This window comes from Dromiciops gliroides, chromosome 6, assembly GCF_019393635.1.
Source record: "Dromiciops gliroides isolate mDroGli1 chromosome 6, mDroGli1.pri, whole genome shotgun sequence".
In the NCBI taxonomy this organism is placed as follows: Eukaryota; Metazoa; Chordata; class Mammalia; order Microbiotheria; family Microbiotheriidae; genus Dromiciops; species Dromiciops gliroides.
This window is the reverse complement of record NC_057866.1, coordinates 129,592,257-129,619,915: the sequence shown is the minus strand read 5'-3', so window position 1 is coordinate 129,619,915 and position 27,659 is coordinate 129,592,257. Positions and strand designations below refer to the sequence as shown.

Here is a 27,659-nt window from a genome sequence, read left to right as displayed (position 1 = left end):
AGGTTTTTCTCACCTCTTCATATGATAAAATTCACACCTACCATTCCACCTTCCCTTTCCTCTTCTCCCCATAAACTCCCTTTATAACCCCTTAATTTTCTTTGTACCATCACATGAAAGACAGTTTATATTTATACCCTCTGTGTATGATCCTTCTGTCTGCCCAAATCCATATACAGTTCTCAAGAGTTTTCAGTATCATCTTCCTGTGTAGGGATGTAAACCTTATTGAGTAACTTTATTCCCCCCTGTTTACCTTTTTAAACTTCTTTTAAGTCTTGTATGTTAAGATCAAATTTTGTATTCTGATCTGGTCTTTTCATCAGGAAACCTTGAACATCCCCAATTTCATTGAATGTCCATATTTCCCCTGAAAGAGAATGATCTGTTTTCCTGGGTAATATATTCTTGGCTACAATCCAAGCTCCTTTGCCCTATGGAATATCATATTGCAAGCCTTGAGGTAGGTCCTTTAATGTTGAAGCTGCCAGATCCAGAGCAATCCTGACTATGGCTTCAGGATCTTTAAACTGCTTCTTTCTGACTGCTTGGAGTATTTTCTCCTTCACTTGATAATTCTGGAATTTGGCTACAATATACTTTGGAGTTTTCCTTTTGGACTCACTTTTAGGAGGTAATTGGTGGATTCTTTCAATGACAATTTTATCCTCTGATAATATCAGGGCAATTCTCCTTGATAATTTCCTGGAATATGGTATTTAGATTCTTTTTCTGATCATGGCTTTCAGGCAGTCCAATAATTCTCAAATTGTCTCTCCTGGATCTGTTTTCCTGGTCAGTTGTCTTTCCAATGAGGTATTTCACATTTTCTTCTAATTTTTCATTTTTTTTAATTCTGTTTGACTGATTATTGGTTTCTCAGTGAGATACTATCTTCCACCTTTCCAATTTTTAAGACATTGTTTTCTTCAATGAGATTATGCACATTTTTTTCCATTTTGCCAGATGCATTTTTTAAGGAATTGTTTTCTTCAGTCAATCTTTGTGCTTCCTTTTCCAAACTGCTGATTCTCTTTTCATAATTTTCTTGTTGCTTTCATTTCTCTCCCCATTTTTCTTCTACCTCTCTCAACTGATTTTTAAAATCCTTTTTGAGTTCTTCCAAGAAGGCTTTTTGTTCTTGAGACCAATTCATCTTCCCTCTTGAGGCTTCACATGTAGCCAGTTTCAGAGTATTGTCCTTGTCTGAGTTTGTGTTTGCCTCTTCCCTGTTGATACAGAAGCTGTCAGTGGTAAGAGATTTTTTTTTGTTTCTTACTCATACTGCAGCTTATTATTATTATTTTCTTTAAGTTGAGGTCTGCTCTGGGGGCACCAGGTTCCCTGTTTCAAGCTTCTTGTGCTGGGGTATAGGGGCTGTGTTACTGTCTTTCTACACTGAGGCCTCTTTAGCTTGTGGATTTCTCATCTCCCTGGGCTTGCAGGCTGTGAGCTGGGATCAAAAGGCCTGGTCATGCCTGTCTAGTAGCTGGCATCCTGCCCTCTCAGCTGGGGCAGGTGGGTTTTGCCACTGTCCTGCTGTGTCACCACCTTGTTCAGCCAGAATCCAGGGCCCTCAGTTGCTCAGCTGTGTCCCACAGCTTCCTACTGACTTGCCCTGCCCCCCTCACACTGTGTTGCTGCCCTGAGCTGTGCCTCTCTTTTGCCAGAGTGAGACTGACCTTTCCTGAAGTATTCTAAATTATCTCTGAGTGGAAGACTGTCTCTCTCTGTCTCTTTGCATGTTCTTTAGTTTCAAAATCCACTCAGAGTCTTGATTTAATGTTTTTTTTGATGGAACAGAAGGAGAGCTCAAGCAACCAGTTTGTTCCTCTCCACCATCTTTGCTCTGCCTTCTAGTTTATTTTTTTAAATTGAGGTCTGCTCCTGGGGTACAAGGGTCAATGTTTCAAATTTCTTGTGCTGGGGAATAGGGGCTGTGTCACTGGTTTTCTACTCTGAGGTCCCTGTGGCTTATAGATTCCTAACCACCCATGCCTTGTTGCCTGTGCTTGCACCAGGTGCTGGAATGGCCAGGCCCAGTAGCACTTGTCCTGTGGGTGGCCCTCCACCTGGCAGCCTGCCCTGTTAGCTGGTGCTAGAAGATCTCACAATTGGCCTGTTGTTCCACCAGCTTGCTTACTTAGGATCAAGGGGCCTAAGTTGCTCTACTGTGGCCAAGGGCTCCCTGCTGACTAACCCAGACCCCCTTCTTGTTGCACTGCTCTGTACTTACCTATGCTGTGCTCCCCTTTTGACTGAGTGAGACCAACGTTTCCTGAAATCTTCTAAATTATCTCAAGTTGGAAGATTGTGTCTTTTGTAGATTTTGTAGTTTCAGAATCTGTATAGAGGCTTGATTTAATGTTCTTTTTGAGGAAACCACAGGAGACCTCTGGCAATTTGCTGGCTTCTCTCTGCCATCTTGGCTCAGCCCCACTTTTTCCATTTTTTAAAGGATAAAACAGGGGGGGGGGTGTTTCACATGGAAAGCTCTCTCCTTGTCCCGGTGGGTTGAGCTAAACCACAGAGAAATATGACTGCACTTGTATGAAATTGAGTGCCAACAAAAATTCAAGGAGCATTACTCAAGTCAGGACATCTCCACACTGTAGAGTAAGGTGAATTTGGAAGCATCCTGGATTTTCTGACCTCAAGCCTTGAGAGCCCCCCAACATGACTGAGGCTCCTGACAAGGAGAAAACACAGTGAACACTCCACCTGTGGAATCCAAGAGCCAAATGAGCCGCCCCCTTTTTACTTATTTGATGATTTTTCCTGGGGTTTTGACACTTAAATTTTGTGAGGCTTCTGAACTAGATCAGGGGGCTAGTTCACCTAAATATGTGGAGGCTCATCATGAATATTGTAAAAGAAAAAGAAATTTATTAGGAGAGAGGAATATATGGCTAGGGGACAGATCACTATGGTGATTTTCCTTCTGGACTAAGAGAAGACTTTGTCTTTTGTATCTTTATTAAACAAACAAAGAAAGGGAAGGAAATTACAAAACAAGAGAAAATGCAAGAACTGGGAAGGGCCAGATTATTAGTAGGGGATCTTTGAATAATGGAGTATCAGTAGGATATGCAGCATCCATCCATATCCTGCATATCATCTGGCAGACTTTAGTATTGCTTATCTGTGTACCAGGGTCATGCTCTGCCACACCTTATTACTGAGGTGAGAGACAAAGCTGCTGTTCCCTTGGCCTTGGTTGTTGGCCTCTTTAGGTTTTTGGGGTCCCACTAAATTGCCACAACAAAATATTTTCCAGCACACATAGTTTACATTGCTTAGCTTGCTACAAAAGAACCATATTTTCCCTTTAGGAAAAAAATGCAGTGTTATTTCTACTGAAACACAGAAAATTGCCACAGTATTAAAGATTTTTTTTTTCATGAAGATACTTTCTTGAAATAGTTCCCAGTTTAGAGGTGACTTCTGGAGTTTACTCTTTGTTCTTTGTAATAAGGTGAGTAGTACCCATAGTTTACTTAAGCCTTGGGGACTTTTGTAACTCATTCCACCACAGTTGAGGTGTTTCCTGGGCCAGTCTGGTGAAGAAGTAAGTCATTTGCCTGGGGGGGAAACTGCAAGCCAAGGATTTAATTCAAATAATCTAAATTTCTGTGGATCTAAGCTGCCAGTTCAAGTAAAAATTACAAGATTTATCAGGTAAGTAGGACAACTAAGGAAGAAAAAATGGAGCAGTTTAATGGTGAAGCAATATTAACTCATTAAGTACAGGATTTTCTATGTTGCATATTATTTCTTATATATGCTCCACCATAGAAAATTTAAATAATTCGATCTAAAAGCAAGTTAAAAAGTGTATTGAAAGTGTCAGATGTTTATTCAATTAAAAAAGGACTTAATATCCTTCCTCTTTGTTCAATGTTGACAGAGGGAAGCATTTAAGGAGTATTTAATGGGATTTCTTTATCCTTCAATATTTTAAACTTATCCCACACACAACTAAAATGTCAGTTCTATAAGAACAAGTACAATGTCTTAGCTGAACTAGTAAGCTAAAGTGTCTAGCACAGTACTCTTTACACAGTAGGCATTTTATAAGTATTTTCTGAATTTAATGTTAAGTTTTATAGACAATCAATGGATATTCAGAAACCATACTCTGTCAAATATACACTGACAAGAGATTTCTTTGAATCCCACATGCTTAGGCAATAGAGAAACTCATTTTTTAGAATCATATTAGGCATTGGGTCTTTTTCCCAAAGAGATCATGAAACAGGGAAAAGGACCCACATGTATAAAAATATTTATAGCTGCTCTTTTGGTGGTGGCAAGGAATTGGAAATTGAGGGAATGTCCATCAATTGGGCAATGGCTAAACAAGTTGTGGTATATGAATATAATGGAATACTATTGTGATGTAAGAAATGATGAGCAGGAGGAGTTCAGAGAAACCTGGAAGAGGGCAGCTAGCTGGCACAGTGGATAAAGCACCGGCCCTGGAATCAGGAGTACCTAAGTTCAAATCCAGCCTCAGACACTTGACACTTACTAGCTGTGTGACCCTGGGCAAGTCACTTAACCCCCATTGCCCTGCAAAAAAAACCCAAACAAACAAAAAACCCCAAAGCAAAACAAAACAAACAGAGAAACCTGGAAGGACTTGTGTGCACTGATGAAGAGTGAGATGAGCAGAACCAGAACATTATACACAGCATCATCAACATCATGATCAACTGTGATAGACTAGATTCTTCTCACCAATCCAATGGTACAAGAAAGTTCCAAAGGACTCATGATGGAAAAGGCTCTCCAAATCCAGGAAAAAAAAAAGGAACTGTGGAATATGGATGCTGATTGGACCATACAATTTCTTTTGGTTTTGGTGCTGTTGGGTTTTTATTTTTTTAGTTTTGTTGTTTTTCCTTTTTGCTCTGATTCTTCTCTTATAACATGACTAATGCAGAAATATGTTTAGTTATTATATATGTGTGTGTGTGTGTGTGTGTGTGTGTATATAACACCTATATCAGATTACCTGCTGTCTAGAGGAGGGGGGAGGGAGGGGAGGGGGGAAGGGGGGAGAAAAATTGGAAATTGGAAATCTTATCTAAACAAATGTTGAAAAATAAAAATAATTTATTAATTATTTTTAAAAAGAATTATATTAGGCATACTTTCTTATATCTTGGTATGTCTAACTTGAAAAAGAACATTTTACTCCCATTCAATTTTCCTTATTGGAAATACTAATTATGAAAAAGTCTCCTTCCATAAAAAATTAGCTACCACAGCAACTGTTTACTAACAAATTATTATCAATCACTAAGTGTATATTAAGTTTCTAAATCTATCTATTTCTAGGCTGATAGACATATATTTTTATCAAATTTTGATCCAAATCAAAGCTAAATATGACCTGGAGAGTGATTTTGTTTTAAATAAAATGTAACTGATGAATGTTTACATGATGTTTATTTAAGTAGGCATCATTAAGTACCTGTTGTGGGCCATCAAAAGGTTAAAGGGGAAAAAATGTCCTATATATGTGAAAGAAAGAAAGAAAAATAAACAAAAAAGAAAATTTCCTGAGTAGTTCAGAAATTGCAGTAGCAAATTAAATATATGTGTGCATATATATATATATATATATATATATATATATATATATATATATATATATATATATACATTTAATTTCATTATATATATGTGGTTGTGTGTATATGCATATATGTATGGTTTTTATATGTATGGGTTTGTATATATACATTCACAACTACTGAAAATCATGACAAAGCAGGCTTCCCTTTGGCTTGATTTACTTGTTAAAAGGATTATTTTCAGGATAGCAATGGTTGCATATATTAGCAGAATGGAAAATGTAATCTCTGGTTCTTCAAGTATTCCACAATTTCATCAGCGTGGACCTTCCTTCTGTAACAGATTTTCTCTCATCTATAAATTATTCTGCAGTGCAACTATTATTCATGGATTTTTATTTATAATCCATGTAGGAAGAAGTTCTCCAAATAGTAGAAGTAGTCTTCTACTACTTTTAGCAATTCATATTGCCATATCAACACATTATATCCGTCTATTTTCTCTTACTTTTTTTTATTTGAATAAGTCACATTTTTCCCAGTCCTTCATAATGGTTTATTGTTTTTAATGCTACCTCTTTCTCATATATATGTATATGTATATGTATATGTAATATATATATATATATAATCCTTGGTACTACATTACAATATATTTTTGCCAATAATATCTTCTGTTGGTTAATATTTTATTTCTTCTGACATTATGGTGTTCCATAATTCATATTTATATAAGATCTTGAATCAAATTTGAGTCTGAAAAGATGATATTTCATAAAAATTCATATCTTGAGACAAATAAAAGCCTTTTATAGCTTTGCAAATGTCAGATTTCATTATTTTAAATACTAGACTAAGCTAATTCGCCATCATATACATATCATATACATATACACATATTTACATATGCATACATGTGCATATGCTTATTAAACTGAATTGAATGGAATTTATTTTTGCTTTATTTTAGCAATATTACCAGGTAGTATTTTCATAATTTTTAAATCTTCCTTTATTTAAAATAGATCTGAGTATCTTTAAAGTTTTTTTATATAATATTCTACTTTCCCAATTGCATGTAACAACCAGTTTTAGCATTCATTTAAAAAATTGAGCTCCAAATCCTTTCCTTCCCTGCCACTTCTCACCCCTTCCCGAAATAGTAAGCAAGTTGATATAGGTTATACATGTGCAAACATGTAAACCATATTCCCATATTACTCATGTTCTGAAGGAAAAAAGAGACCAAAATGGAAAAAAAAAAGGATAAAATAGTATACTTTAATCTTTATTCAGATTCCATCAGTTCTTTCTCTGGATGTGGGTAGCATTTTTCATCACAAGTCCATTGGAATTGTCTTAGATCTGTCACAGTTAATTATTGTACAACATTGCTGTTAGTAGGTACAATGTTCTCCTAGTTCTACTCACCTCGCTTTGCTTGAGTTCTGACAATTCTTCCTAGTTTTTCCCCCTAAAATCATGCCATTTATCATTTCTTATAAGACAGTAATATTCTGTCAATATCATATGTTTAGTCATCCTACAATGAATGGACATCTTATAATTTCCAATTATTTGCTACCACAAAAAGAACTACAATAAATATTTTGTACAAATAATTCCCTTTCCATTTTTTAAAAAAATGCTTTCATATACAAACATAGTAGTGGTATTGCTGTGTCAATGGGGTATGCACAGTTTTATAAACCTCTGGGCATAGTACCTGTCAGACATATAGGTAAGGGAAGAATTTATGACCAAATAAGAGATAGAGAGCATTATGAGATCTAAAATTTGATAAATTTGATATATTAAATTAGAAGGGCTTTGCACAGACAAAACCAATACAGCCAAGATTAGAAGGAAAGCAGAAAGCTGGGGTTGGGGAAACTTTACAGTAATTATCTCTGATAAAGACCCCATTTCTCAAATATATAGAGAAATTAATCAAATTTATTAAAAAAAAACAACCAAAAAGTCACTTCCCAATAGATAAATAGTCAAAGTGTATAAATAGATTTCAGATGAAGAAATCAAATTTATCTGAAGTCACATGGACAAATTCCCTAAATCATTATTGATTAGAGAAATTAAAATTAACAATTCTGAGGTACCACATCATACCTATCATAGTAGTAGTTCTGGGTAAAAGAGTATGTACAGTTTTATAGCCCTTTGAGCATAGTTCTAAATTGTTATCCAGAATGCTTGGATCAGTTCATAACCTCACAAACAGTCCATTAGTGTCCCATTTTGCCCACATGCCCTCCAACATGTATAAATTTTCTTTTATGACATATGAATAAATGTAAAAATTGAAAGATCAACTACTATGTCTGTATATCAACTCCTTAACTGCTTTTCATTTGTTTATTTTTTTTAATTAGATGTATCTAGTTCAGAGAGAGGCAAGTTATGGTTCCCCCACCAGTAGAGTTTTACTGTCTATTGCCTCCTGTAACTCATTTCACATCTCCTTTTAAAAAGTGGGTGCTATGCCTTTTGGTACCTATATGTTTAATATTGATATTAATTCATTGTCTGTGGGACATTTTATTAGATGTACTTTCCCTCCTCATTTCTTTTAAGTGTATTGATTTTTGCTTTTTCTTTGTGCCAGTTCATGCTTGCTACCACTGCTTTTTCACTTCAGCAGAAACAGAATTGATTCTGCTCAAGGCCCTTGACATGTGTGTGTGTGTGTGTGTGTGTGTGTGTTCGGGTGTGCATGCATGTGATTCAAATGTGTTTCTTGTAAATCCAACTTTTAGGATTTTGATTTTTAATCCACTCTGTTATCCATTTCAGTTTTATGGGTGTATTCATTCCATTCACATTCACAGTTAAGATTACTAAATGTGTATTACTTTGTATCCTACATTAACCTTCTTTACCCATCTCTCTCTCTCTCTCTCTCTCTCTCTCTCTCTCTCTCTCTCTCTCTCTCTCTCTCTATCCCTCCATCCCACTCTGTCTCTATGCCTCTATGTCTGTCTCTATGTCTCTCTGTCTGTTGGTCTTTCTCTGTCTTTCTCTCTCTGCCACTCTCTGTCTCTGTCTCTGCCTCCCCATCTTTCCTTCCCTCTGTTCAACCTGTCCCTCCACAAAAGTGTTTTCCTTTTGACCACCCTATTCCCCAACCTGTCCTTCCTTCTATCAGTTCCTCCCTTTCTTTTGTCCCCTACCCTTATTCCTTATACGGTAACAGATTTCTATATCCATCTGGGTGTACATGTTATTCCCTCTTGAGCCAATTTCAAAGAAAGTAAGGTGTTTATATATATATATATATATATATATATATATCCCCACTGCATTATTTCTCTTCACTAGTTGCTTTGTGTCTTTTTTAGGTAAGATAATTTACCCCATTCTACCTTTTCCTTCCCCCTTCTTTCAGTTTATCACTTTCTCACCTCTAACCTTCGTATTTTTAGGTAACACTCCAGTATGGTTAACTCACACCCATGCTCTATGTCTATGTATACTCCTTCTAATTGCCTTAATGGTGATAAAATTCTCAAGAGTTACAAATATAATCTTCCTGTGGAGGAATATAAACAATTTAACCTTGAATTTCTTTTAATAGTCTCTCTTGTGTTTTCTCTTTTCTGCTTTTTCTGCTTGAGTCTTGCATTTGAAAATCATATTTTCTGCTAAGCTCTGACCTTTTCATCAGGAATGATGGAAAGTCCTTTATTTTATTTAATATTCACTTTCTGCCTACATTACACTCTTTTTTTTTCCTGAGAAGGTAATTCTTAGTTTATTTCCCAGCTTCCTTGAATTCTGGAATATCATATTCTAAGCCCTCTAATGCTTCAATGTGGAAACTGCTGAATCTTGAATTATCCTGGCTGTCATGATATAATATTTGGATTGTTTTTGTTTTGTTTTGTTTTGTTTTTGTCTTTTTATGGTTGTTTGCCTCATTTCCTCCTTGGTTTGGGAGCTCTGGAATTGTTTATAATATTCCTGGGCACTTTCATTTTGGAATTTCTTAAACACGGTGATTTGTGGATTCTTTCACTTATTATTTTAACCTCTGGTTCTACTGTGTGGGGACAGTTTTACTTGATAATTTCTTGAAACATGATGTTTAAGCTCTTTTTAAAATTATAGCTTTTAGGCAGTCCAAGGACATTTCAATTTTCTCTCCTGAATCTATTTTCCCAGTCAATTGTTTTTACCAATGAAATATTTCACATATTTTGATGTGTCAGTGTCATTAGTTTCCAATTCCCTAGTACTAACTTTTAAGAAATCATTTTCTTCAGTGACTTTTTGTACCATTTTTTTTTTCCATTTGACCAATTCTACATTATTTTTTATTTTGTGTTTTGTTTTTTTGGAGAGGCAATTGGGGTTAAGTGACTTGTCCAGGGTCACACAGCTGGTAAGTGTTAAGTAGCTGAGGCTGGATCTGAACTCAGGTCCTCCTGATTCCAGGGCTGGTGCTCTATCCACTGTGCCACCTAGTTTCCCCCAATTCTACTTTTTAAGGAGTTGTTTTCCTAAGTGAATTTTTGTACAGCATTTACCATTTTTAGTAAGTTTCCTTTATTAAGGTGTTCATTATTTGTTAGGGTTTTTTTGTTTTTTTGTGATTCTCTTGAATCACACTCTTCTTTACCCAATCTTTCTTATGCCTCTCTTATTTGATTTTTTAAAAATCTTTTTAGAGGGCAGCTAGGTGGCACAGTGGATAAAGCACTGGCCTTAGATTCAGGAGGACCTGAATTCAAATCCAGCCTCAGACACTTGATACTTACTAGCTGTGGGACTCTGGCCAAGTCACTTATCCCTCATTGCCCTGCAAAAAAAAAAATCCTTTTAAAAATGTTACAGAAGTTCTTTTTTTTTCTTTGTACTTAAAACAATTTGCATTTTTCTTTTAGGTTTCACATTCTAGCATTGTTGCCCTCTTCTGAGTTTGTGTTTCGATCTGTATCCATACTAACTTTCTGTCATCATTTTTTGGGATTGCCCTTATTTTCCCAGCCTCTTTCTTTACTTTTAATTTTATATTAAAGTGGGTTTCTGCTCCTGAGGTTGAGGGGATACCGTCCCAAGTTTTAGAATTAAGTGCTATTATTTTCAGAGCTAATTCTGAGAACCTGTAATTTTTCAGTTCTTCCAAAGTTATCTAATGAAAACTGTAGTCACTGTCCTCCTGTTCTGTGTTCTGATCCATTAATGAGCACAAACACTCTTTTCTGCCCTGGACCTTTGACCAGGATTCCACTTCCCTACCATAGCATAATCACTTTAGTGTGTTGGTGCTCCTCCTTACCCTGTGACTATGACCTGTTTCTCTGACCTGTATCCTGTTTCAGTAATGCAACAAAATTTTGCACACAGTAAACTATATGCTTATGTATACTGAATTTATAAAAAAAAATTCCAAAAGTCAATATTACAAGACTTATGGTCAATCTATAGAATAACTATATCAGTTAAATTTGAAGGAGTAACAAATAAAATTCCTTGCCCCAGAGGATGAATTTCACCTCATTATTCCATTATTTTAACTTCTTTCCTATGAATCTAAAAATCTTATGAGAGCAGTAGCATATTTTATACAAAGCCTTAAAGACTTTTTCAACCAAAACTAGATTTATTATTTCCCTTAATAAAAACTAATCAAGATCATTTTCAAGAAGCTATGACTAAACTTTATGAGATTGAGTTTGGGGTCTGCATTATTTGAATCCACTTAATTGCTTTGTGAACTTGAATAAATCATTAGATTTTGTGTAACTTAGGTTTACTTAACCATTAAATTGGGAAAGAACAATGATTTAGAATGAGGAAGGAGGTCCTATTAAAAGAGAGTTGATCATTTTTTGAGGCCTATTCCTCACAGAGTTGTTGTAAGGATAAAATGAGATAAAATTTTTAAAGCACTTAACATAATGTCTGGTACATAATAGTTACTTAATACATGCTTAATCTCTTGTCTCCTCACCCCTGCTTTGAGGGCCCCTCAGACCTCACTAAAATGAAATATTTATTACCTTCTGTTTGAAGGACTTTTGAAGAAATTGCTGTGTATCTGAAAGTGAAAATGTGTTACTATATTTCAAAAAGCATTTACAAACTAAATGTTACATGTCAGACATTAGAGATTCAAAGATTAAAAAAAAAATCAGTTTTTTTCCCTTCAAGGAACTTACATTCCTGGGCAAGGGAATGGGTATGGGAGGGGCTTAAGCAGATAGTAAATAAAAAATATATGCAAAGTAAATGCATAATAATTTAGCAAAGAGCAACAGTAAATGGAAAGATCATTAATGGCTTATATTTACCACTTAATGTTTCATTACCAGCAAAATAATGTCTGGGTCTTCTTGTAATGTGTACCAGCAAAAAGGCAAGATAAGTTACTAGAATATCAAGGAAGAAGTAGGGTCATAAATAGCAAATTTTACTATGAGTTTCACAGGTTGTTGGTTGCTTTGTTTATTTGTTTCTTTTCCTAGGGCTGGCCCTATACACAAACACATCTGGACCTTATCATTAGCCATAACACATATTACTTGCCTTTAGACATTTGCACTGCATTCTATTGTTCCCTATTTCTAACAGGCTAGAAATAACAACATTTAAGAGATACATAGCTAGCTCCTACAATTCCACAGAAAACCAAATTTAAAATGTTCAAGGCACAAAATTAATTTATTTTCTTTTAGGTCATTTGTTTTCAAATCAAGTTTAATTAAGTGCCTACCACATATCAAACTATGCAAAGTATTATGGATACAAGAAAGGCAAATCAACAACAACAACCGTTGACAGTCCATAGTCTCAAAAAGCTCACACTTTAATAATAAAGATAACATGCAAAAACTACATATACACAAGATGTGTATATACATATATATACATATATGCACATGTGTCTGTATCTCTCTATCAATAGACAGAGAAGAGAAGTGAAGAGAAGAGAAGAGATAGGATTTCAGATGGAATTCATTAACATTAAGGAATTCTAGAAAATATTTCTTGTAGAAGTTAGGATGTTAGCTGTAATTTAAGGGAAGTCAGGGAAGATTATATACAGTCACAGTATACATAACGCAGGAGGGATAATGTAAAGCATAAGAAGATTGGGAAATTAGAAAAAGGCCAAGATTTGAAGAGCTTTTACTTCAAAGCGGGGTGGGGGTATATATTCGATAATTTGCCCTATGAACTTTAATTCCATTACTGATTATTTTAGGCCCTAGACATGTCACCTAAGATTTTTTACCCCAAAGGAAAAACAGTGAAAATTAGATTGACATTCCAAAATTCATTGAACTTTTAAAATCAAATACATTAAATGGGATGCATTTTCTGTTATTAAAAGCTTAATAATGCATTAACTTTTAGGACTTCTTTTGCATACAAAGAGAGAGAGAGAGAGAGAGAGAGAGAGATACAGACCCAGAGAAAGAGAGAGAACAAAAGAAGGAGAGGGAGGGGGAGAGTTTTCTTGAATAGTACTAAGACATTTAGTAAGATTGGAGATTCAGTTCTCCTACCCCACATCCATGATTGTAGGAAAATGGTGAGGTATCTGAATAGTCTATCAAATGAGATAATATTTCTTAAACCCTTAGCAAAGTTCATAGTCATATTATCTGTTTACTAAATGCTTATTCCCTTTCCTTCCTCTTCCCAATAGCTAAAGCTTATATATAAAAAAAATAAGAAATAAACCTTGTCATTTTCCTTTCTCACAATAAATGTTAATCATCAAAATATTTTCAGCTATATTATTATTGAGATTTTGCCAGTTGGGTACTGCTAAGTTCAAAAGTTTGGATACCTCACTCTTCCCAAAACACATTGCATAAATTTTATATTTACTTATATGTGTTCATTTTATTTTCTCCATTGGAATACAAGCTCCACAATTTTATTTTAGCCTTTAATGCAAATTTTTGCATATCAAATACTTGTCAAATTGAATTGAATTACATCAAAGATTAATTGAATTTCATTGAGCTGAGTTGATTTAGTAAATTGCTCATTTTTCACATGTGCAATAATTTCTTTAGAAACTTGAAACACCAGGTAAAGATGCTTTATCAGAATGGAAAACTTGTGTTCCCCAAAGAAGAATGCACTTCCCCAAATTGAGTAATTTACTTCCTTTTAATGGGTTCTACCCCTTCATTCCAATACTCTGATCTTTCCCAGTTTAACAGAAAGGTAAATCTAGGTTACACACAATAGCATGTTTACTCATGTTTGCAAAGCCAATTCAGTGTAATCCAAAGAAGACAAACTAAAAAGCCATACCTATAAAGCTCTCTAAGCTTCCAGAAAATACTCCCAAGTGCATTCCTGATCTTTCCTTCTTTATATCTCTGCCCTTTTTTGGCATCCAATATCTGATGAACCATGCTGTTGACTGATTTGCAGATAACTCATTTCTTTCATCCTTTTTTTCTCATCTATTAACTGGCATGTGGATAGTACTTAACTCTGGAATAATAACATATACTTCTGCAATATGTTCCAAGATCCATTTTCTATTTTAAAATGTTTTATAAAAAGTAGGTTTTATTGCATTGTATCATGACCATGCATTAGGTTTGGTGATTCAGATTTTCTCCCTAATATCTGTATTAAATTAAAAACATTAAATTGTGATAATAATAAATGAATCCTGTATGAAGTATTACCACAGAATGCTTAGAGGAAAGCTGATACTTGTCTATCTCTCCCCACTATACCTAGTCTAAGGGGGGTGGGGAGTTGCTCTTCAAAGAAGTTATAACCATTCCAGTCACCCCAGAAGGTGAATAGTATAATTTCTGTTCTAAGATAATGAATAGAGAACAGTTTAATTAGGAAAAGAAATAAAAGACATGCATTACTGACTCAGCTGGACCAGAACCAGCTCTTCCTAAAACTATGCTGTCAATTCATTTTTATGTTTCCTTCAAGATATTAAACAATTTCTTTAATAAAGAATAAATCTATACTAATAAAGGTCATATTAAAACAATCATCTATCATCTTACAATACCTTTTTTTCCAAAAAGAAGGAAATATACATAGAAGAATCTAATCCACAAATCATTTGCCTAATAGATATAAATCTTGTCATAATGGATTTGCTCTTGGGAGCTTTAAAAAAGCTTAAGGTACTTGCTCATGCCAATGGTATTTTCATTCATCTGTTTCCATTTTGGTTGTTTTCCTCTCTACTGACTTTTAATAATTGAGATTGGAGATTGTGCCCACTCCCTCCTCTGCCAAACACTGACCCTTAACTTCTGTGGCACTAGCCATCTGGAACCATCTGCCCTCTTCTCTACACATCATTGGAGGCCTAATTCACTGCTCACTTAAAGCTCAGAACTACTATTTAGCTTAGTGGGAGTTTAAAGGAAAGATGAGTGGTAGATTGAGCCCTCATGACCCCTGCTCATTTTTGAAATGCTGCCAAGGTACTTCTACAATGATGACTAGCATTTCTTTCCAGTACTTATTATTTATTAGGTGCTACAAATTTCTGAGAAAATAGTGAAATTAAAAAGTGAAAGCTAGATGCTTCTGTTGAGCACACACAGTATAAATTAATGGATTTTACAGTGAAAAAGTTGTTGTGACAATTTTGACTTATCCCCTTGGTTGTTTCCTTTAGATATAAAGACATATGGGGACTCAGTATTATGAGAATAACAAATGAGCCTGGAAATAAATTATTTAATGTCTAGTTATCTCTGGCCTCCCTCCCTCAATAAAGTAATTGACTCAGAATCTGCTTCTCTATCTTTCCAATTGGGCCTACATGTCCATAAAGATAGAGAGAAATATTTGCTCTCTCAAGGACACAGAAAATTAGCTGATTCCTGCAAAAGAACAAGATGGAGATAGGCAGACAGAAAGAAAGACAACCATTCAATCAGAGAAAGGCAGTGCCCATTTAAAAAAAGTGGGGGAGAAAAATTAGAATTATGTAGAATAGGAATTCTTGATTCTTTTGCATTTTAGACTCCTTTGGCAAGCCCATGAACTCTTCAGCAAGGAGAAATGTTTTAAGTGCACCAAGTCACAAGATTACACTAGGAAAAAATTTACATGATAACTTTCTTGTATATTTGCAGTTTCATGTGCAACCATCTTTTTTTTTATTGTGCTGTATTTTGGAAATGCTTGTTTTGTTCCACAAATTGATTTTTTAAAAAAGATTACATTAGAAAGCAATTATAAAGAATTTTAAACACACACATATATGTATATATGTATGATGCATGCATATATGTGATGCATGCATATATGAATATGTGTGTGTTTATATGTAGATGGGTCTGTGTGAATTGCTCTGACCCTAGCCTAAGAACTCCTACCTTAGAAGTATGGTTATTTTGGCAGCATATTTCATGGCATAAATATTTAGCATCAGTATTCTCAGAGGAGAGGCATTGGTGATGAGGTGAAGTGGTTGCAGAATGAGCTATTATGACTTCAGGTTTATTTCTAGGGGTTTATAAGTATTATTCTGTTGATTCATTGTCACAGGGAAATGGCTGCAATTCAAGTGAATTGTCCATAGCAATACATCAGAGTTTCTGTTCCACTAGCAACACCCAGGATTTTCTGAATCCTGGGCAGTAGTACAATAGATCTGTGGTATTTAGGACCATAGACAGCATATGATTATTCTCATTTATTCTCAGAATAAGTTTTAGAGGATAAATAGGGACATGTGAAATAAAAACAAACAATTTTTAGATTCTGGCAGAGATTGAGATAGATCTTCATGACACTCTTATTTCTCCCTTCCCTCTTTTGCCATACACAGGACCTTCCCTAACAGTCTTCTCAATTTCAACCACACTAAATTGGGGCGTAGAATATACAAAAGTTCAAATAGCACCCTTTAGCAGTTTCAATTACCTTGGTATCTGGTGACCCCATAAAATGGCACCCATCCTAATGTCTAAATAGCAAAATTGTGAACTAGTCCTATAGGATAGTCAGCCAAGCCACACACTCATAGGGAATTTAAAATGTACTTGTGTGATAATTCACAGTATTCCCACACACATCATATGAGGAAACATATGGGTCCTGATTTAAATAGGCCATGGAGGAAATGCAAGAGTATCTGGGGTTTGAGGTGGGGAAATATAAGAGTTTAATAAAGATCCTCAGAGACCTGATATTGACTCCATGCAGCCAATGAAAAGCAGAACCCATAAATCAATTAATCAATCCTTAAGGCACATATTAAGAAAGGTCTGGAAGGATCTTACATTTTAATGGAAGAAATGACATATGCAATTGTAAATATATATATATATATATTGTATGTAAAATGAATACAAAGTATTTTAAGAGGTAATGAACAAGTATGTGTATTATAGATCAGGGCTTCTTAATTTTTTCCCACTTACGACCACTTTTTCCTCCAAAAATTTTTATTTGACTCCAGCTATATAGGTACATAAAATAGACATACATAACCTTTCCTGTTGCCAAATTTTTCATGACCACCATATTCAGTTAAGGGACCTCATTTGGGGTCATGATCCACAGTTTAAGAAGCTAGGTTATAGATTTTTTTTTCCTTTAATGTGTGCAATTTTATTTGAACTGGTCTTAAGTCAGTTTACAGGTAAAGTTCTTCTTCCCTCCCCCCAAGTACTGGCACCAATCTCAAAACTCGCAGGGAGATTGTTAAGTCTTCATTAAGATTTGGGGGCAGGGAAGGAATTTAGGGGGGCACTTGTTATCGCTGACAATTTTTATAAAAAAGGAACAAGTATTAAGGCCAAAGATACAAAAAAGTTTTTTTTTTTTTAAAGGATTACATAATTTACACATAAAGAAATACTGTATAACTCCCCTCTCTGGCTTCCCCTCTGGATTTTTAAGTAGCTCCTTTGATCAAATTGAGCAGGACTGCCTTTATAGAGGCAAGTAACTCACCAACATGTAATAATTATTTGGAATGACTATTTAAAAAACAAACAAAATATGTACAATCAGAGTCCTGAAGATGCATGGTAGAACTTTGGGGATATTTGCCTCCAACATCATCAGAAGCTCATCACCTCCATTGTTCCAGTTTTTAAATCCTGAGTCAAGTGCCAAAAAATCCCCCCAAAATAATAAAAAACAAACAAACAAAAAAACAAATAAAGCCACATCAATCTCATCTCTTATTTTGGTGCAATTAACATGTCACACCCTTTGACAAAAAAACACTCTCTTTAGAAGCATTTGCAGTAGATAATGGAGGGCTCAGATTCATCATACTCCTCCTTGCTGATCCACATCTGCTGGAAGGTAGAAGAGATGCCAGGATGGAGCCTCCAATCCAGTAGGAGTATTTGCACTCAGGTTGGGCAATGATCTTGATTTTCATTGAGCTAGGGGCTAGGGCTGTAATCCCCTTCTGCATCCGGTCAGCAATGCCTGAGTACATGGTGGTACCACCAGACAATATGGTATTGGCATAGAGATACTTACAGATATCAATATCACACTTCATGATTGAGTTGAAGGTAGTTTCATGGATTCCACTGAATTCCATACCTAAGAAAGATGGTTGGAAGATAACTTCTGGGCATCGGAACCTCTCATTGCCAATTGTGATAACCTGACCATCAGGCAGCTTATAGCTCTTTTCAGAGAGGAGCTAGAAGCAGCAGTGGCCATCTCCTCATCAAAATTTAGGGCGATGTAGCATAGCTTCTCCTTGATGTCACTGACAATTTGCCTCTCAGCTATGGTAGTGAAACTATACCCTCTCTCACTCAGGATCTTCATGAGGGAGTACATCAGATAATGGCCAGCCATATCCAGTTGGGGGATGGCATGGGGAAGGGACAAACCATAGATGGGCAAAGTGTGGGTCACACCATCACCAGAGTCCATCACAATACCCGTGATACAAACAGAGGCATACAGAGACAGCACAGCCTGGACGGCAAAGTACATGGATGGGGTGGTGAAGGTCTCAAACATAATCTGAGTCATCTTTTCTCTTTTGACTTTGGGGCTCAATGGGGCTCCTGTGAGCAGCACAGCTTGCTCTTCAGGAGCCACATGTAGCTCATTGTAGAAAGTATGATGCCAGATATCCTTGTGATCCCAGTTGGTGACAAAACCATATTCAATAGGGGGCCTCATCCCCCATGTAGCCATCTTTCTGGCCAATGCCCACCATCACACCCTGATGTCCAGCGTGCCCAACAATGGATGGGAAAAGAGCACGAGGGTCATCATCTCCTGAAAAGCCAGCTTTGCAAATTCCAGAGCCATTGTCAATAAGGAGAGCAGCAATATCATCATCCATGGCAAACTTTGAACTGGTAAGTTTAAACCCTTAAGAGAGAGAACGTGGTGCCGCACCTGAAGGCAGGGAGGAGGTAAGTGCACTCTGGGTGGAAGAGCTCACATCTGGTTATAGATCATTTAAGGCTTCATGTAGAAAATGAGCTACGGCTTGAATTAAATCAGCAATTTCAATAAAATGAGGAGAGAATGTGTTTCAGGCTAATACAGCATACCATAAGGTAGGCTGTACATAGGGTAGCTGAATCAATTCTCTTGTGTAGGAGATTCTCAACTACATCCAAAGAATGTCAAAGCAATTAATTTTTGATGTTAATAATAGGGAGGAAGGAAGGAAGGAAGGAAGGAAGGAAGGAAGGAAGGAAGGAAGGAAGGAAGGAAGGAAGGAAGGAAGGAAGCATTATTCAGTCATCATCTATGCATCATTCACTGTGCTAAGCACTTTATAAATATTGTTTTATTTGATTCTCAGAACAATCCTGTGATAAGGAATTCAGAAGGTGAGTGAGGTACATAATAATAAACATATTAAATAGATATTCTCCTTTGTTATCTATCCCATATCATGGGATCTAAAGAAAATTCCTAAACAGAAAGGAAAACCTCATTGTAAAGGATTTGTAGGGTGATATAGGCACATGTCACATAAGATGAGAAGTTATGAATATATAACAATCTCCTTTTTTGGGGGAAGGTAATACCCACATCAATAAAATAATAGATAGATCAAATTATACTATATCTATATGTGCATATAGAAAATAGATCCATGAAAATAAGCACATAGATCTATGACATCCATTAGGGACTGGACCATGTGTTCTACAACCTTACTATAGCCTACATAACCTGGTACAGTGTTGTGAATAAGATGTTTGCTTAGGAAATATTACATACACACACACACACACATATATGCATACATATATATATATATAAGATACACACACATATATACACGTAAAATATATGTATATGTGTATACATATTATACACATATAATATATATTATATACAAATGCATATATTCCATTGAATTTGATTTGATAATACTATAATATATAACTTATAAATGATTGTAATGAGATAATTGAGAATATATCAGTATATTTGCAATTTTCAAAACTTTTGGAAAGATTAACAGAAATATCTGCATTTAGAATTTAAACCAACTAATGTCACAAAATAGGCTAAACAATAGCAGTACAATTTGCACCCCAGATGTGTGCTGTTTTTTTCCAGGTTCTATTTCAAAAGTGCTATTGTACTGAAACACTGGTAAAAAAAATATCATTATTCTACAACAGGGCTTCTTAAACTTTTTCCACTAGTGACCCCATTTTGCCTGAGAAATTTTTATGTGACCCCAAGTATTTAAGTATATAACATAGGTATATATAATCTTTTACTGTTCTCAAATTTTTACAACCCCCATATTCAGTTATGAGACCACATATTGGACTGGAGCCCAGAGTTTATGTAGCTTTGTTTTAGAACTTTGTTTTATTTCATATGAAAACTACAGAAAAAAGAAATATACAATTATGTGCAAAATATATTTTTTTCCAATTTTTTCTCATGGATTATAATTGAAAGAATACATTTCCTTGAATGATATGTAAATAAAGATGTGTTCCTGAGTTTGGAAGAGAAGGAAGTTGCAGTTCTAACAAAGGTAACAAAGCAATGCTTGTCAAATTGACCACAAAATTCATACCAGTCACATTCAGAAATATTAATATTTTAAGTTATACTTCAGGACATTTCCCAAATAATTCAATATGAAACATCTCAGCCTACTTACAGCATAAATATTTTAAAATATCAATATAGTACAAAGAGAAGGGGGGATATAAAATACCCTAAAGTGAATGTATTATCCTTAAGAAGCTGAAATTAAATTGATTTCTTGTCATTACTTCAGGAATAGCCACCATAAACTTCATGTTACTTATTTCCCAACAACACATGGGAATGATTCATATGCACAAGAAAACTTGCAAAATCATGAGTTTTTCATAATCAGAAAAAATATAAATCAAATAAAGTGATAACAATAGCAAATCCCAATAGTGTTTGTTTTTTTTTTTAAGAAATGATGACTATAGCTAAAAGAGCAATCTTCAACTGACTTGGCCAAAAGTAAGATACATTTTGGGGGAAAGTCTGAGCCTCTTTCAAAACCTTCTGGAACAGCTTGATCCCTGATTTGTATGTGCTCCTTGGTGAAATTTTGTTCCTAAATCTCATTTTCAAAATTATTAGTCAGAAGTCCTTTTGATTGTAATATATCTAGATGATTAATGATTCAGTGGTAAATCAATTTCATTTTCTTAAGTCATTTAAAAATATGTAAATCAATCTAATAAATATCCTGAAATAATGACCCCCAATAATTCACATTTCTTTACTACTTTAAGGTTTAGAAAGTACTTTTCACACCACAGTCTTGTGAGCTAGTAACTACAAGTACCTTTTATGCTACTATGTGCACAGTAACAGCTTCTGCCTAGAGGATGGCCTTCCAGATCTAGGATACAGCAACAACTTTTGCCAGGGGGCAGGTTACTGCCCTAGTATACAGTCACAGTGCCTGTTACTAGGTCACTAGATTGAAGCATGGAAACTGAGTAACATGGTATGCTAAAATGTAGAGGGTCTGGCCCTCAGAGAATAATTTGAAAATCCATCATCAGAATACCTCCCATCCACAGGAAATCATCCTGGACTCCTTTCTCAATGGTGAGCTAACACTAGAGATATTTTAATAGTGAAAGCTAGATATAATACTACCCTGATATTTCCCTTGCAGTTTGTAGGAACCCACAGCATGGGACCTGCCTGCCCTTCTGCCAGCTGCTAGTATCACTGGCCTAGCCATTCTACTACTCCCAATGAAGGAAGAAAGTCACCTTTCTTGGAGAAGGGGTAGGCCAGGTTAGATCTCAGATCTTATCTGTCTATGTTATCCATGAAACACATCTTTATATTTAGACAATCCTCATACATTTATATATATATATATATATATATATATATATACACACACATACATACTGTGGTAAAAAAATATGAAAGTTTTTTTAACAGTCGGTTAGGATAACTGAAAGATGCCAGTTTTTGAAGGACCACCCTTTTGGGGAGGAGACCAACGACATGAGCTATGCACACCAGTCCGCCTGCTGGGCACATCAGACTGCCTGCTACACACTCGACTTCCAGGGTGTGAGCTTAGAAGGCAAGGAGAAAATGGAAGTGGAATTTTTTCCTGCTCTGCTGGTCTCCTGACTGCGCTGCACAGACAGTCTCTCTCTCTCTAAAGGTGGCCTTTGGTTTTGGTGAGTTTTTTATAAGGAATATAGACTAAGCTTAGACTTAAGACGATTTGTATTGTGTTTCTACTTTCCTATCCTTCTAATCAACATCACCTTGTGACTACCATACAATAAATGGTCTATCTAGAAAACCAGAAGCTTCTTCCATTTACTAGTCTGGGAGATAAATTAAGGGAAAGGTTAAAGAGGGGAGATTTATGATCTAATATCCAATTTTAAATCTCACAGTTTGGCGACCCTGAAGGGACCTTAAGGACCCTCCCACCCTCCCTAGTTTGGCCACAAGCCAGCTAATTTGGTGGATTTTCCAAATACCTCCCCCCCCCCCCCACGGACTTTCCCTTTGTCTAATCTCCCTTAAAGACTTTAAGCCTCTAAAAGCCTTGTTTTAAAGGAAAAAGTCAGTTCAGTTTAAAATATGATTGAATATGTCATTTTCCCTTTGGTTTTTTCGGTTTTTTGCATTGGATCGTGTTGGGGTACCATACTGTCCAAACTTAGACATCTAGTTTACTCGGTATTCCTTCATTGTGTTATCGGTCTCCTCCTCACTCACACAGCAAAATCTTTTTGGTATAATGGTATGAGTGTAACTGTCTCCACTGAAAATGTGTTTAATGTTAGTAGGAATTTTATGCCTGCAGTTGAAATAAATTGCAATACCATACTCACGATAGTTCACATGACTATAACTCTCATTATGGGTATTATTATGGTTGTAATGTGGAAAGAGATTAAAGGTAGACCACGTGGCAAGAGAGACACTAAGATGGTTCCCTCTGCTGAAGGTAACCCAGCCTCACCACGTGGTGAGGAAGACGCTAAGATAGCTCCCCCTACTGGAGGTAACCCAGTTACAGAAACAGATATTGGCCAGTCTTTAGAATCAAATCAGCTGAAACTACTTCCCTTGCAGGAAGATATAGAACTTAATAAGTCACCCTAAAAGTGGGGGAGACTTATTATGATTGTCTGCTAGACACAGGAGCCTCTAAATCAGTATTAGTAAGCAAATCTGATGTTGAGTGTAGACCTGTAGGATTTTTGAATGTGGTAGGAGTCTCAGGAAAGAGCCAGAGAGTGGAAAAATTGAATCCTCACATGGTATCTATGGGGACCTTATCAAGGACCTCTTAGATGCCCTGAAACTGCCTTCTTCCCTAGCCATTGTACATTGCCCTGCCCACACAGGGAATAGTGATCCTGTTTCAAAGGGAAATGCAGGAGCTGATTCTGCAGCCAAGCTTGCTGCATTAGAAGCTCCTGAACATATATTTAACCTTTCACCTTCTGAGGATATTCCTTCCAACCTAACCTATGACGATTCTGAAGTAGAAAAGTGGAAAAAGAAATTTAAGGTGAGACAGATCAATGGCATCTGGGTGTCTCAGGAAGGTAAGCCATTTCTTCCCTGTAAATTCTACCACCAGGTATGCCTCTCTGTTCACAGAAAAGGCCATTTTGGTACACAAGGCATTGTAGACTCTATTAAGAGAACCTGGATAGCACCAGGTGTGAGTAATACAGCATCTCGAATCTGCTCGGGCTGCTCCACGTGTCGATCTTATAATCAGTATGCTTTTAAGACCAAAGCTTATGGAGGGCATCCTCTAGCATATATACCTTTTGAACACTTACAAATTGATTATATTACTATGCCAAAAGCAGGACATTATAAATTTTGCCTTGTTATAGTTGATCAGCTCACTCGGTGGGTGGAGGCCTTTCCCAGCCCATGAGCCACAGCTGCCTTTGTTGTCAATATTCTTCTTAAAGAGATAGTACCTCGTTTTGGCCCACCAGCCCACATCGATTCTGACAAAGGCACACATTTCACTGATTCGATTTTATCCCAAATCTACTCTTTCTTGGGAGTGACTCCAAAATTCCACACGCCCTACCATCCACAAAGTTCAGGCCAAGTTGAATGTATGAACAAAGAGCTTAAGAGTATGATTGGCAAATTATGTACTGAAACCCATTTGAAATGGCCTGATGTTCTACCACTGGCATTATTCTATCTATGAAGTAGACCAAGAGAGGAACTTCATATATCTCCCAGGAGATAAAATATATGTAAAGAAATTTCAGAGAACCAGTGGAACCCAACCTGCCTGGGAAGGAGCTTTTCAGGTATTATTAACAACTCCTACTGCCATTAAAATTGGTGAAAAAGACTCATGGATTCATTGCTCTCATGTAAAGCCTGCACCATTCATAGGTGAAGAGATTTCAGATAGACCTGAGGTAGACGCTAAAGAGCTAAAAACCCTAACGATAGCAACTGTTAAAGAGCAAAGAGAGTTCAGAGGAAATAGGCAGTTCCCATTTGATAATCCCACTGATCAGTTAAATGCTTTGGGACTCAGTCTTCGTAAAGTATCAGGAGACGGAAATTGCCTTTTTAGGGCTTTAGCAGACCAGCTAGAAGGTCACTGTAGAAATCATCTCAGACATGGACAAGAAGCTGCTTCTTACATGATTAACCATAGACAAGAGTTTGAGTCTTTTAGAGTAACTGACTCCCCTTTTGAAGAATATGTTGACGAATTAAAGAAATTTGGAAAGTGGGGAGGAAATGATACGATTGTAGCATTTGCTAAGCAGCATCAGCTGAATGTGGTGGTTCATCAGTTAAATCAGCCTTTATTGAAAATCAGTGGCACAGACAAAACTGATGCTAGAGAACTCCACATTTTCTACCATAAAGAACATTATGACAGCATTAGAAAGATCAATGACAATAAAGAAACCCCTGCCACTTTGGCATGCAGAGAATTGGGGAACCAGTTAAAACAATGTGGCATACCCCAAACTCTAGCAGCTTAAATACCTTAAAATTTAACAAGCATTTCCTTCTACAGGCAAAAGCACCGAAGCATATGGCCTAGTTTTCTGGCCTACCTGAATTTCTCCCACCCTTTCCCTACCCTATACCTATTTTTTTTCTAATCGTTTTTGTTTCTGTTTTGTTTTGACTTTTGAAAGGCACTGAAAAGACCTGGAATTCACCACACCTTTAAGTTCTTTAAGAGAACAAAAGGGTGCTTAGCAAATCTTTTGCTTTTTATTTTTGGTTTTTGGTTTTGCTTTATTTTTTGACTTTTGTTTCTTTTGCTTTTCTTTAAAAACTAAATTTTGTAAACTAAGTGATTTTTCAAAGACATTTTAAGTATATGCTGTGGGTGAGGCCTTCGGGCCACAGAAGCTACCAGAATTATTATTTTTTTTTTTACTCTTTCTTTTTGAGAGAGGGTTATTGTTTTTTTTTAATTTTTAATGTATAAGGTATTTTATTTTTTCCGTTACATGTAAAGATAGTTCTCAACTTTTGTTTATACAAGCTTTACAATTTCAGATTTTTCTCCCTCCCTCCCCTCCCTCCCCCCTCCCCTAGACAGCAGGTAATCTGATATAGGTTATATCTATATATATCTATACACATACATATAGATATAGATATATACACACACATTTATACACATAATAACATTAATCCTAGTTCTGCATTAATCCTGTTACAAGAGAAAGAATCAGAGCAGTGATGCAAAACCTCAAAATAGGAAAAAAAAAACAACAGCACCCAAAACAAAAGAAATAATATGGTTCAATAAGCATCTATAATCCACAGTTCTTTCTTTCTTTTTTTTTTTTCTTGGATTTGGAGATCCTCTTATATCTTGAGGTCCCTGGAACTCTTCTGTAACATTGCATTGGTGAGAAGAATATAGTCCATCACAGTAGGTCAACACTCAATGTTGATGATAGTGTGTACAATGTTCTTCTGGTTCTGCTCATCTCACTCATCATCAGTTCACGTAAGACCCTCCAGGTTTCTCTGAACTCTTCCTGCTCATCATTTCTTACAGCACAATAGTATTCCATTGTATTCATATACCACAACTTGTCCAGCCATTCCCCAATTGATGGGCACCCCCTCAACTTCCAATTCCTTGCTACCACGTAAAGAGCAGCTATAAATATTTTTGTATATGTGGGTCCCTTTCCCCCTTCCATGATTTCTTTGGGCAAAAGACCTAAAAGTGGAATTGCTGGGTCAAAGGGTATGCACAGCTTTATTGCCTTTTGGGCATAATTCCAAATTGCTCTCCAGAATGGTTGGATCAGCTCACAGCTCCACCAACAATGCATTAGTGTTCCAATTTTCCCACAGCCTCTCCAACATTTATTATCTTCCTTTTTTGTCATTTTAGCCAATCTGATAGGTGTCAGGTGGTACCTCAGAGTTGTTTTAATTTGCATCTCTCTAATCAATAGTGATTTAGAGCATTTTTTCATATGGGAAGAGATAGCTTTGGTTTCTTCATCAGAAAACTGCCTGTTCATATCCTTTGACCATTTCTCAATTGGGGAATGACTTGGATTCTTATCAATTTGATTTAATTCCCTATATATTTTAGAGATGAGGCCTTTATCAGAAGCACTGGCCTCAAAAATTGTTTCCCAGCTTTCTGCCTCCCTTCCAATTTTGGATGCGTTGATTCTGTTTGTACAAAAATTTTTAAATTTAATATAATCAAAATCATCCATTTTGCATTTTATAATATACTCTATCTCTTGTTTGGTAAAAAACTGTTTTCCTTTGCAAAGATTTGATAGGTACACTATGCCTTTCTCTCCTAATATATTTTGACCTTATTTTAGTATAAGGTGTAAGATGTTGGTCTATGCCTAATTTCTGCCATACTATCTTCCAGTTTTCCCCGCAGTTTTTGTCAAATACTGAGTTCCTATTCCAGAAGCTGGAGTCTTTGCGTTTATCAAACACTACATTACTAGTGTCATTTACTACTGCATTTCCTGAGCCTAGCCTATTACATTGATCTACCACTCTATTTTTTAGCCAGTACCAGATAGTTTTGATGACTGCCGCTTTATAGTAAAGCTCCAGGTTTGGTACCGCTAACCCACCTTCCTGTGAATTTTTTTTCATTATTTCCCTTGATATTCTTGATTTTTTGTTTTTCCAGATGAATTTTGTTATTATTTTTTCTAGCTGTAGAAAATAATTTTTAGGTAGACTGATTGGTATGGCACTGAATAAGTAAATTAATTTAGGCAGTATTGTCATTTTTACTATATTAGCTCTGCCTCTCCACGAGCAATTGATATCTTTCCAATTATTTAGATCTGATTTGATTTGTGTGAAGAGTGTTTGGTAGTTCTGTTCATAGCGTTCCTGGGTTTGTCTTGGCAAGTAGACTCCCAAGTATTTTATATTATCTACCGTTACTTTAAATGGAATTTCTCTTTCTATCTCTTGCTGCTGGACTTTGTTGGTCATGTATAGAAATGCTGATGATTTATGTGGATTTATTTTATATCCTGCTACTTTGCTAAAGTTGTTCATTGTTTCAAGTAATTTTTGACTTGATTCTCGAGGATTCCTTAAGTATACTATCATATCATCTGC

The 27,659-nt window shown here is 35.9% G+C and overlaps 1 pseudogene; it reads right to left on the bottom strand.

The window, feature by feature from the left end:
• Window positions 1-17,803: 17,803 nt before the first annotated feature.
• LOC122731341 lies at window positions 17,804-18,891 on the bottom strand (annotated as a pseudogene).
• Between the last annotated feature and the right edge of the window lie 8,768 nt (window positions 18,892-27,659).